General features: G+C 48.9%; 1 long non-coding RNA gene across 1 annotated transcript; it reads left to right on the top strand.

Moving 5' to 3' along the window:
- Window positions 1-5327: 5327 nt before the first annotated feature.
- On the top strand, window positions 5328-6638 carry LOC134956837 (uncharacterized). Its single transcript, XR_010186223.1, has 4 exons — window positions 5328-5417; window positions 5505-5558; window positions 5637-5687; window positions 5944-6638. It is a non-coding gene; the product is annotated as an uncharacterized LOC134956837 (long non-coding RNA).
- Window positions 6639-13518: the final 6880 nt, after the last annotated feature.

Raw genomic sequence — 13518 nt, 5'->3', positions numbered from 1 at the left:
CACTGGCGCCATTTTCTCTTCACAGTGCAGCTGGAAGACAGCTCCCCAGGCTCTCCCCTGTAGTTTTCAGGCTCAAAGGGTTAAAAAGAGAGGGGGGGCACTAAATTTAGGCGCAATATATGTATACAAGCAGCTATTTGGGGAAAAATCACTCAGTTATAGTGTTAATCCCTGCATTATATAGCGCTCTGGTGTGTGCTGGCATACTCTCTCTCGGTCTCCCCAAAGGACTTTGTGGGGTCCTGTCCTCAGTCAGAGCATTCCCTGTGTGTGTGCGGTGTGTCGGTACGGTTGTGTCGACATGTTGGATGAGGAATGTTACGTGGAGGCAGAGCAGAGGCCGATAAATGGGATGTCGCCCCCTGTGGGGCCGACACCAGAGTGGATGGATAGGTGGAAGGTATTAACCGACAGTGTCAACTCCTTACATAAAAGGCTGGATGACGTAACAGCTGTGGGACAGCCGGCTTCTCAGCCCGCGTCTGCCCAGGCGTCTCAAAGGCCATCAGGTCTGACTCCAGTGTCGACGAGGTTGAGACATATACACAATCCACTAGGAACATCCGTTACATGATCTCGGCAATGAAAAATGTGTTACGCATTTTCTGACATAAACCCAAGTACCGCATAAAAGGGGTTTTATTTTTGGGGAGAAAAAACAGCCACTGTTTTGTTCCCCCATCAGATGAATGAATGAAGTGTGTAAAGAAGCGTGGTTTCCCCCGATAAGAAACTGGTTATTTCTAAAAAGTTACTGATGGCGTACCCTTTCCCGCCAGAGGATAGGTCACGTTGGGAGATATCCCTTAGGGTGGATAAGGCGCTCACACGTTTGTCAAAAGGTGGCACTGCCGTCTTAGGATACGGCCACCTTGAAGGAACCTGCTGATAAAAAGCAGGAGGCGATCCTGAAGTCTGTATTTACACACTCAGGTTATATACTGAAACCTGCAATTGCCTCAGCATAAATAGTGCTGCTGCAGCGTGGTCTGACACCCTGTCAGATAATATTAATACGCTAAGACAGGGATAATAATATTTGCTAACATTGAGCATATTTAAGACGTTGTCTTATATATAAAGGATGCACAGAGGGATATTTGCCGGCTGGCATCCAGAATTAATGCAATGTCCATTCTGCCAGGAGGGTAGTAGAAACCCGGCAGTGGACAGGTGATGCTGCATTTAAAAGGCACATGGAGATTCTGCCTTATAAGGGTGAGGAATTGTTTGGGGATGGTCTCTGGGACCTCGTATCCACAGCAACAGCTGGGAAGAAAATTTTTTACCTCAGGTTTCCTCACAAAAGCCTAAAGAAAGCACCGTATTTTCAAGTACAGTCCTTTCGGCTTCAGAAAAGCAAGCGGGTCAGAGACAAGGGAAGAAGGAAAAAGCTGCACCAGTCAGCCAGTTCCAGGATCAAATATCTTCCCTCGCTTCCTCTGAGTCCACCGCATGACGCTGGGGCTCCACAGGTGGAGACAGGTGCGGTGGGGGCGCGTCTTGGGAACTGCAGGGATCAGTGGGCTTGCCCACAGGTGGATCCCTAGGTTCTGCAAGTAGTATCACAGGGATACAGGCTGGAGTTCGAGACGACTCCCCCTTGCCGTTGCCTCACATCATCCTAGCCTGCTGCCCTCGGAGAAAGGTAGTACTGGCGGCAATTCACAAGCTGTACTTCCAGCAGGTGAAATCAAGGTACCCCTCTTTCAACAAGGCCGGGGTTACTATTCCAAAATGTTGTGGTACCGAAACCAGACGGTTCGGTGAGACCCATGCTAAAATTGAAATCCTTGAACACTTATATACGAAGGTTCAAGTTCAAAATGGAATCGCTCAGGGCGATTATTGCAAGCATGGAAAATTTCAGGGTGTCACTGGACATCAAGGATACTTACCTGCATGTCCCTATTTACCCTCGTCACCAGGTGTACCTCAAAATTGTGGTACAGGATTGTCATTACCAATTCCAGACGTTGCCGTTGGTCTGTCCCCGGCACCGAGGGTATTTACCAAGGTAATGGCCGAAGTACTTATCCCGTACTTGGACGATCTCCTTATAAAGGCGAGGTCCAGGGAGCAGTTGTTCGTCAGAGTAGCACTATCTCGGGAAGTGCTACAACAGCACAGCTGGATTCTGAATATTCCAAAGTCACAGCTGGTTCCTACGACGCGTATACTGTTCCTGGGTATGGTTCTGGACACAGAACAGGATAAAAAGGATTTCTCCCGGAGGAGAAGTCCAAGGAGTTGGCGTCTCTAGACGGAGAACTACTAATACAAATACAGGTATCGGTGCATCTAAGCACGCGAGCCTTGGGAAAGATGGTAGCTTCTTACGAAGAATTTCCATTCGCCAAGTCCCATGCAAGGATCTTCCAGTGGGATCTGTTGGACAAGTGGTCCGGGTCGCATTCTCAGATGCATCGGTGGATAACCCTGTCTCCAAGGGCCAGGGTGTCGCTGTTGTGGTGACTGCACATCTTCTAGGGGGCCGCAGATTCGGCATACAGGACTGGGTCCTGGTGACCACGGATGCCAGCCTTCAAGGCTGGGGGGCAGTCACACAGGGAAGAAACTTCCAAGGCCTATGGAAAAGTCAGGAGACTTCCCTACACATAAATGTTCTGGAACTTTGGGCCATTTACAATGCCCTAAGTCAGGCTAGACCCCTGCTTCAACACCGGCCGGTGCTGATCCAGTCAGACAACATCACGGCGGTCGCTCATGTAAACCGACAGGGCGGCACAAGAAGCAGGATGGCGATGGCAGAAGCCACAAGGATTCTCCGATGGGCGGAAAATCATGTGTTAGCACTGTCAGCAATGTTCATTCCCGGAGTGGACAACTGAGAACTTTCTCAGCAGACACGACCTCCACCCGAGAGAGTGGGGACTTCATCCAGAAGTCTTCCAAATGATTGTACACCGTGGGGAAAGGCCACAGGTGGACAGGATGGCGTCCCGCCTCAACAAAAAGCTACAAAGATATTGCGCCAGGTCAAGGGACCCTCAGGCGATAGCTGTAGACGCTCTGGTAACACCGTGGGTGTACCAGTCGGTGTATGTGTTCCCTTCTCTGCCTCTCATACCCAGGGTAATGAGAATAAGAAGAAGGAGAGGAGTAAGAACTATACTCATTGTTCCGGGTGGCCAAGAAGAGCTTGGTACCCAGAACTCCAAGAAATGATCTCAGAGGACCCATGGCCTCTGCCGCTCAGACAGGACCTGCTGCAGCAGGGGGCCTGTCTGTTCCAAGACGTACCGCGGCTGCGTTTGACGGCATGGCGGTTGAACGCCTGATCCTGAAGGAAAAGGGCATTCCGGAGGAAGTTATCCCTACGCTATTTAAAGCTAGGAAAGAAGTGAACGCAAACCATTATCACCGCATATGGTGAAAATATGTTGCGTGCTGTGATGCCAGTAAGGCCCCAAAGGAGGAATTTCAGCTAGGTCGTTTTCTGCACTTTCTACAAGCCAGAGGTGACTATGGGCCTAAAATTGGGTTCCATGAAGGTCCAGATTTCGGCTCTATCGATTTTCTTCCAAAATAGAACTGGCTTTACTGCCTGAAGTTCAGACTTTTGTTAAGGGAGTGCTGCATAGTCAACCCCCGTTTGTGCCTCCAGTGGCACCGTGGGATCTCAACGTAGTGTTGGATTTCCTGAAGTTGCATTGAGTTGAGTCACTTAAATCCGTGGAGCTACAATACCTCACGTGGAAAGTGGTCATGCTGTGGGCCGTGGCGTCGGCCAGGCGTGTATCAGAATTGGCGGCTTTGTCATACAAATGCCCTTATCTGTATTCTATATGGATAAGGCGGAATTGAGGACTCGTTCCCAATTCCTTCCTAAGGTGGTATCAGTTTTTCATGTGAACCAACCTATTGTGGTGCCTGCGGCTACTTGGGACTTGGAGGATTCCAAATTTTCTGGACGTAGTCAGGGCCCTGAAAAGTATATGTTTCCAGGACGGCTGGAGTCAGGAAAACTGACTCGCTATTTATCCTGTATGCACCCAACAAGCTGGGTGCTCCTGCTTCTAAGCAGACTATTGCTCGCTGGATCTGTAGCACGATTCAACTTGCACATTCTGCGGCTGGAATGCCGCACCCTAAATCTGTGAAAGCCCATTCCACGAGGAAAGTGGGCTCTTCTTGGGCGGCTGCCCGAGGCGTCTCGGCTTTACAAATTTGCCGAGCTGTTACTTGGTCGGGTTAAAACACTCTTGCAAGAGTCTACAAGTTTGATACCCTGGCTGAGGAGGACCTAGAGTTTGCTCATTCGGTGCTGCAGAGTCATCCGCACTCTCCCGCCCGTTTGGGAGCTTTGGTATAATCCCCATGGTCATTACGGAGTCCCAGCATCCACTTAGGACGTTAGAGAAAATAAGATTTTACTCACCGGTAAATCTATTTCTCGTAGTCCGTAGTGGATGCTGGGCGCCCATCCCAAGTGCGGATTGTCTGCAATACTTGTATATAGTTATTGCCTAACTAAAGGGTTATTGTTGAGCCATCTGTTGAGAGGCTCAGTTGTTATCATACTGTTAACTGGGTATAGTATCACGAGTTATACGGTGTGATTGGTGTGGCTGGTATGAGTCTTACCCGGGATTCAAAATCCTTCCTTATTGTGTCAGCTCTTCCGGGCACAGTATCCTAACTGAGGTCTGGAGGAGGGTCTTAGTGGGAGGAGCCAGTGCACACCAGGTAGTCCTAAAGCTTTCTTTAGTTGTGCCCAGTCTCCTGCGGAGCCGCTAATCCCCATGGTCCTTACGGAGTCCCAGCATCCACTACGGACTACGAGAAATAGATTTACCGGTGAGTAAAATCTTATTTTTGCATTGTGCCACCTATACTTATGACTGTTCATTGTATAATGAAATGTCTTCTTCTTGGACAATCACGGGCCCTGTGTGGATCATATGCACAATGGTATTTCTGTTTAGGTGAGCCTTATTGTGTATATTGCCTGTGGCTGCGGGTTGTGGGCGCTGGTGGAACGCATACACTTCCGCCAGCGCGACGCTGGAACGCATGCTGTTTCCACCCACACATACTACGTTTTGACTCTGACGGCTGCGCTGGCCGCAGCGGGCGGATGTCTCATGTGGAACGCATGGGCTTCCGCCTGCAGCGTGTGGAACGCACGCCGCTTCCGCCCCATCGTGTGTGCTTTATATCTTTGTGTATACACTATACATAGTTTTATTTACTTTGGGCGTCGTGGCGCGTATTGGCAATGTATCTGACATTAAATTATATTGAGCTACATATAGCCATTTGTCGTTTTTAGGCTGATTTTAGAATAATGTGCACAGTGACATCATTTCCTGTCTGGGTACTATAATTAGAAGCCAGGACTGTGATGCTGTCCTGATGCTCTGATGTCTGCTAGCTGATTATCTTGGACTTTAGTGAGTAATACTGGTTGCTCTGATTGTGATTTTTGTTTTTTTTTGTTTATTGATATGGTTAAGTGACTTATAATTTTGTGCTAATAGGCTTGGATGAATGGATATCCCTACTGGTAGAAATCGTCGGCCACTACACTGGTAGTGAGTATATTGGTGTGGGACATGGCTCCTATGATCCCTTATTGAACATCATCACCTGATTATTATCTTTTCATCTAGGTTCACTTGACCCATATGTTGTCCTTGAGGGCTTTGAATTACTACTTATAAGTGAGTTACTTTCTTTAGCTATTATGGTTGGTGACAGTTTGACTATGTTTACTGGTTGGCTAGAACCTTTCATCCCAGTATATTGATACTCATCACCTCTGTGTGGGTTCCTTCCTTTGGTCTTTTGACACATGGTTGTAATAATAGCAGTATTCACTAAGGGGTGATTCACTTTTATCCACATACGGGCCCGTGAGGCATTGTCCATCATTCTCAATTTTATGTTTCTTGTTTTTTTGTTTGCTTCTTTTTATAGTGTGCACATGAATTTGGATGTCATAATTATGCTCGTCTTGACAGAGATTCTACACTGGAATCGAAACGTTGACATACTGAGCTATTATATCGAACATTAAAGATGACTATATTTGGACTGGACCAATTTATTCTTAGGAGAGTGCATCTCCCTGCATAGGGATCGGCTTTATATTTGTGGACTCATTATTTCAATGTACTTCCACTGGATGCACCCCGCCGTTGCTATTTATTAGATGAGAGTGCGGGTATACTCACTATATATATATATAAATATATGCAGGTGCAAAGTTTGTGGCACTCGCAGGACTTCCAGGTATCCACAGGTTATACTCACATCCTAGCAGCACACTCCTTCTTATCAACGTTTCATTTTAATAACATAAAATTTTGTCAGAACTTTGTTATTAAAATGGTAAGCCTAACTATGCCTAACCTTGTACTTCCAGCATGATGGTGTTGGACAACGGACATTTCTTTGTAAAGGTTGAAATGCTTTATTTGATAATTGATAGAGATAGATATATAGATATATATATATATATATATATATATATATATTTTTGATGATTGATGAAATATATATCATTGCTCCACGTCATTATGCAGCATGAATCCTAGACAGCAGCTGAGTCAGGCCGAAGGGCTTTGTATGTCAGAATAATCATACTATTAAACCAACCTAATGAACAGCAACATATAGCTTCAATTGAAATCAATATAGATTTTATCTAAATGACTGAAAATCATTGCTCTCAATATTTTACAATTTAGTAGGGGGGTCACTATACCCAGGGGCGGATTGGGATCGAACACCAGCCCGGGAAATTTATGGAAGCAGCCCTAATGAGGGCAGAGTCTGTTGAGGGGGAGGGGCCTGTCAAGAGGGCGGGGTCACTCCTCAGAGGTCCCGATTCTGAGATAGACACAGTTGGGGCCTCCTTTGCTTTACGTTATGCTATTGTTTACCTGTGACTGTGGCCCTCATTCTGAGTTGATCGCTCGCTAGCTACTGTTAGCAGCCGTGCAAACGCATTGTCGCCACCCACGAGGGAGTGTATTTTTGCTTTGCAAGTGTGCGATCGCATGTGCAGCCGAGCGACACAAACACATTTTGCGCAAAACAAGACCAGCCCTGTAGTTACTTATCCTGTGCGATGATTCTAGCGACGGAGGTCCCGGAATTGACGTCAGATACCCGCCCTGCAAATGCCTGGACACGCCAGCGTTTTCCCAAACACTCCCAGAAACCGGTCAGTTGCCACCCACAAACGCCCTCTTCCTGTCAATCTCCTTGCGATCGGCTGTGCGAATGGATTCGTCGCTAAAAGCATTGCACAACAACGATGCTCTTTGTACCGGTACGACGTGCGTGCACATTGTGACGCATACGCATGCGCAGTTTGCCGTTTTTTAAGCTGATCGCAGCAACTCGGAATGACCCCCTTTATGCATATGCTGCTACAATACCCTTCCCTGATGCACATCTGTACGTCTGAATATACAAGGACTGATATGCCCACTTTCAGTGTCTACTGACGCTGCAGTCATGCCTTTAATCTACTTCTGATTTTATTGATTTTTCATTCTATAAACCCCTTTTTTTTTACCTTATATGTTTCAAAGTACAGGGAGGAGGAGCACACACTACATATAGCACAGTACAGGGAGGGAACACACACTACATACAGCACAGTACAGGGAGGGAACACACACTACATACAGCACAGTACAGGGAGGGGGAGCACACACTACATACAGCACAGTACAGGGAGGCGGAGCACACACTACATACAGCACAGTACAGGGAGGGGGAGCACACACTACATACAGCACAGTACAGGGAGGAGGTGCACACACTACATACAGCACAGTACAGGGAGGGAACACACACTACATACAGCACAGTACAGGGAGGGGGAGCACACACTACATACAGCACAGTACAGGGAGGCGGAGTACACACTACATACAGTACAGGGAGGAGGAGCACACACTACACACAGCACAGTACAGGGAGGAGGTGCACACACTACATACAGCACAGTACAGGGAGGGGGCACACACTACATACAGCACAGTACAGGGAGGGGGAGCACACACTACATACAGCACAGTACAGGGAGGGAACACACACTACATACAGCACAGTACAGGGAGGGAGTACACACTACATGCAGTACAGGGCGGGAGCACACACTACATACAGCACAGTACAGGGAGGTAGCACACACTACATACAGCACAGTACAGGGAGGAGGAGCACACACTACATACAGCACAGTACAGGGAGGAGGAGCACACACTACATACAGCACAGTACAGGGAGGGAGCACACACTACATACAGCACAGTACAGGGAGGAGGAGCACACACTACGTACAGTACAGTACAGGGAGGGAGTACACAAGTAGTGAAACACAGACACAGGGGACCAGTGTAGCAGAATCTGTCCCAGTGGCCAATCCGCCCCTGATTACATACATAGCCACCATATTACATACATAGCCACCACATTATTACATGAATAGCACCACATTATACAAATAGCACCACATTACACGTATAGTACCGCATTACATGTATAGCACTACACGTATAGCACTGCATTACACAAATAGCGCCACATAACACGAATAGCACAACATTACAGGTATAGCACCACACTACACGTATAGCACTGCATTATATGACTAGCACCACATTACATACATAGCCACCGCATTACATACGTAGCCACCGCATTACATTCGTAGACGCCGCATAAATAGGCCCATCATCATGGACAGACATTGGGCAGCTATAGGGCTGAAGGACGTTGCATTAGAGATTGTCCCAGGGCCTGGTCAGCTGGCATCCTCAGTACAAAGTACATCCTGCTCCTGTCCAGTCCCCAAACCATACACTGTGAGCGGGGACACCCTATCCTTTACACCATCATGATAATACAAATAATGTAATTAAAAATAACCTCTCCGCCGGGTCCCCTTCAGTGCTCAGTTGCAGCTCTGGCCAGTTCAGTGAGAGTGCGGGAGCTGGTGTGGCAGCGGGTGTAGTGAACCCGGCTCTGACCATCGCTTTGCTGCTGCTCCTGGGCCGGGCTCGTTGAAGAGACCTTTGGCCGGGGCCAAGGAGAGGATGCTGCTGGGCTTGTTAACTTTCTCAAGGTCCCCCATTGGTAGAAAAGCTTCACCACTTTTCACGGCTAGTGGCACCTGGAAGTGCCCACTAGCCTAACTTCCGGATTGCATTTCAATGAACCACAAGTACTGGAAGCAGTGTGAGCCAGCCCAGCCTGAGTGTGAATCGGCCTGGCTGAGGGGTATATGGGACCAGCCCATCAGAATCTGTCATGGTGTCCTGGTGGGCCAATCCGCCCCTGGTAGCTGCACTCACTGCACCTATGGTAGCTACACCCTTGTATATAACATATGTAACTGTGACAGGGAAGGTGGCCCCTCTCAGCTCTGGGCCCCATAGCAGCTGCACCTATGGTAGCTACACCCTGCACATGTAATACCCCTTTCACACCAGCCTATTTTCCCGGGTTGACCCCGGCAACAACCCGGGTGTAGCGCTGGTGTGAAAGGGACCCGGGACAAAATCCCGGGAACTATGCCCTGGCATTTCAACCCTGCAATCTACCAGGGTTGGCCCGGGATCTTCCCGGGATCCTGGCCAGTGTGAACGGTGCAGGGACATGTCCCGCCTTCCCGGGTTGCCTCTGCTGATGCTGATTGGCTATTCAGGGCACTTGCTAGTGTTGTGATTTTTCAGAGACGCGCAGAGGCATCACACAGCGTGGAGGCAGGTACTTTGCAGCTCTGTGGCCCAACAGACCCGCGCAGCGCTCGTTAACCCCTGCAGCCCTGCAATGTCTTGGACAAATGAGGAGGTGAGGGAGCTTTTAAGCATTAGAGGGGGAGAGGAGATCCAGCGCCAGATCACAGGCACTGTAAAGGATGCCCAGATATACCACAACATAACAAAGACCCTGGCCTCACGCGGCATCATCTGTAGCCAACAAGTGGTGAATAAGCTGAAAGGGCTCAAAAAACAGTTTAACCGCATCCATGACCACAACTGGAACAAAAGTGGGGCTGCATGGCGCAACTGGATGTTTTATGAGCAATGTGCATCACTTTTTGGCAACACTGCGCTCAGTGACCCCATCAGCCTGTCATCCTCCAGCTCTACCACTCCCTCATCCTTTGTGGTTACTGATAAGAGTGAGTCCAGCATGGAAAGTACACAATGTGGGCGATAAACATCATCCCCCATACTATTTGCAGATGACCCTATACACCCCGATCTGGACTCATCCGCCAATCGTGACATGCGAAAATGGCTCATCCACTCATCTTGATAAGCCTCCACAGTCTCCATGAAAATATCACCAGGGCGGTCTCTGGTCCACATTCTTCGCTCGGTCGCGGTACTCATTTGCATAACAGAAGCCAGGGTCTGCGAAATCAGAGTCCTCCTCCTGTGCGAATACTGGCACCGAGCCCTGGCCCTCTCTGCCAAAAATAAAGCTCTCCTCCTCCAGGTATAACTCTGCACTATAGAGCACAGAGTCAGAAGCTGCATCAGACTCTCACTTGCTGGGTCAAACAGCAATAAAGCCCAAACAATCAGGAACACAGGCATACACAGTGGTACTCCGTCGGCCATGATTGCTGCAATGAGGTGAGCAGGCCTGCCCTCCCTTCCTCTCTCCCTCCCTCTCTGTAATGACCTCATCTTTGTGGGCCTTAAAAAAGGCCATTTCTAATGACATTCTCATAAAATGCAGGGCCATCCCGGATTCAGTATGAAAGGTGCCGACCCGGGATGTCCCGGCTCCATATGCTGGTGTAAACGGGGCCCAACCCGGGAATGTCCCTGCATGATCCCGGGACCGAATTCCCGGGTTAGTCCCTGCATTTTTGGTCTGAAAGGGGTATAATTGTGACAGGGAAGGTTGCCCCTCTCAGCTCTGCATAGCAGCTGCACTCCCTCCACTTATGGTAGCTACGTCCTTGTATATAACACATGTAACTGTGACAGGGAAGGTTGCCCCTCTCAGCTCTGCATAGCAGCTGCACTCCCTGCACTTATGGTAGCTACGTCCTTGTATATAACACATGTAACTGTGACAGGGAATGTGGCCCCACTCAGCTCTGGGCCCCATGGCAGCTGCACTCCCTGCACCTATGGTAGCTACACCCTGTATATAACACGTGTAACTGTGACAGGGAAGGTGGCCTCTCTCAGCTCTGCATAGCAGCTGCACTCCTTGCACCTATGGTAGCTACGTCCTTGTATATAACACATGTAACTGTGACAGGGAAGGTGGCCCTCTCAGCAATGGGCCCCATAGCAGCTGTATTCCCTGCACCCATGGTAGCTACACCCTTATATAACACATGTAACTGTGACAGGGAAGGTGGCCTCTCTCAGCTCTGGGTCCCGTAGCATCTGCATTTTTGGTCTGAAAGGGGTATAATTGTGACAGGGAAGGTGGCCCCTCTCAGCTCTGCATAGCAGCTGCACTCCCTCCACTTATGGTAGCTACGTCCTTGTATATAACACATGTAACTGTATCAGGGAAGGTGGCCCCTCTCAGCTCTAGGCCCCATAGCAGCTGCACTCTCTGCACCTATGGTAGCTACACCCTTGGCAAGCCCGCAAGGGGCTTGCACTCGTACCCCCACTGGCAATCTGGCGGCCAGGATCCCGGCATCAGGATGCTGACCGCTGTGATCCCAACCGCCGGTTACACAATCCCAACGCATGATAGAGCATATGGTACTTGCCTATTCTCCCGCAATGTCTTGTAGTCTCCAGGATAGCAGGCACCAAGGTGTAGGCATATCTTCAGTAATGCCTCAGTTCCACACGCTGATGCCCACTTCCCGTGTGAAGTGACCAGTCCAGGCGAGCTGATGACGCTATTCCTGCTGAATCCCATCATCATGGCTCCTTCCCCCGCTTTACAATGATGTAATCGTGGCTTTATATACTGTGCTTTGATGATGCGATTCTGCTGTCATGCCCCTGCACTGCCCACATGGTTGCGTTATACCCCTCCCAACTGGCAGCAAAGAACTTGGTAAATGTGTGATATCTGGGCCCTGTAGCTCACCAGCTAAAAGTATCTATTTTTTAACCATTTCATCACCCTCACATCCACTGCATACAATGGGGTCTATGTACTAAGCCTTGGAGAGAGATAAAGTGGATGGAGATAAAGTACCAGCCAATCAGCTCCTGTCATTTTTTAAACTCAGCCTATAATATGACAGTTAGCAGCTGATTGGCTGGTACTAATCTCCGTCCACTATATCTCTCTGCAAGGCTTAGTAAATAGACTCCAGTATTTGTAACGGGCCCCAGTGCTTTAGCCTACCAAACACCCACCACCAATTTTGCAACTAAACACTGTAAAGCATGAGAGGACATGGGCTGTTATCATATGTCTCCACTGTACAGCTGGCTACACGCAGGCCCATCCCGCCTCTGGAGCTGCGACCCAGGATTATTGATCAATTTGACCTCACACTTGGATGGCCAAACCTGACATGGACCAGTAAAACAGCCCCATGGGGTTTCTGGAGGATCTATGAGGCCAATTCAGACCTGATCGCTCGCTAGCTGTTTTTTGCAGTCCTGCGTTCACATAGTCTCCGCCCACCGGGGAGTGTATTTTAGCTGTGCAAGTGTGCGATCGCATGTGCTGCCGAGCGGTACAAAAAGATTTTGTGCAGTTTCTGAGTAGCCCAGGACTTACTCAGCCGCTGCGATCACTTCAACCTGTCCGGGACCGGAATTCACGTCAGACACCCGCCCTGCAAACGCTTGGGAACGCCTGCGTTTTTCTAACCACTCCCAGAAAGCGGTCAGTTGACACCCACAAACAGGGCTGTTTCTAGCCAATTTGGCTCCCAGTGCGAGATTTAAAAATGCGCCCCCCCATTGACTTAAAAAAAAATGCGCCCCCCCATAGATATAAAAAGAAAAAGTTATGCTAGCGCCTGAGGCGCGCGCGTTCCCGACATAGGTTGTGTGGCCTCGATAAAATGGGCGTGATCTCTGTAAAATGGGCGTGGCCTCATCTGAAAAGACTACCTTACACCCCAGTTTTTGACCTTGCACCAACAGATCACGGCGAGCACAGGAAAAAACTAAAAATATATATATTATGCCATACACCGCAATGCCCTTGATACATTAGATCCCCATTACGGCAGGCAAGAATCCCCATTTTACACAATACGGCCGGCAAGAATCCCCATTTTCCACATTACGGCAGGCAAGAGTCCCCATTTTCCACATTATGGCAGGCAGGAGTCCCCATTTTCCACAATACGGCAGGCAAGTGTCCCCATTTTACACATTACGGCAGGCAGGTGTCCACATTTTACACATTACGGCAGGCACGTGTCCCCATTTTACACATTACGGCAGGCAGGAGTCCCCATTTTACACATTACGGCAGGCAGGAGTCCCCATTTTACACAGTACGGCAGGCACGTGTCCCCATTTTACACAGTACGGCAGGCACGTGTCCCCATTTTACACAGTACGGCAGGCA

The sequence above is a fragment of the Pseudophryne corroboree genome, chromosome 9 (assembly GCF_028390025.1).
Source record: "Pseudophryne corroboree isolate aPseCor3 chromosome 9, aPseCor3.hap2, whole genome shotgun sequence".
NCBI classification, from domain to species: domain Eukaryota; kingdom Metazoa; phylum Chordata; class Amphibia; order Anura; family Myobatrachidae; genus Pseudophryne; species Pseudophryne corroboree.
Note: the sequence above shows the minus strand (reverse complement) of the source record. Positions and strands in the feature narration are given on the sequence as shown.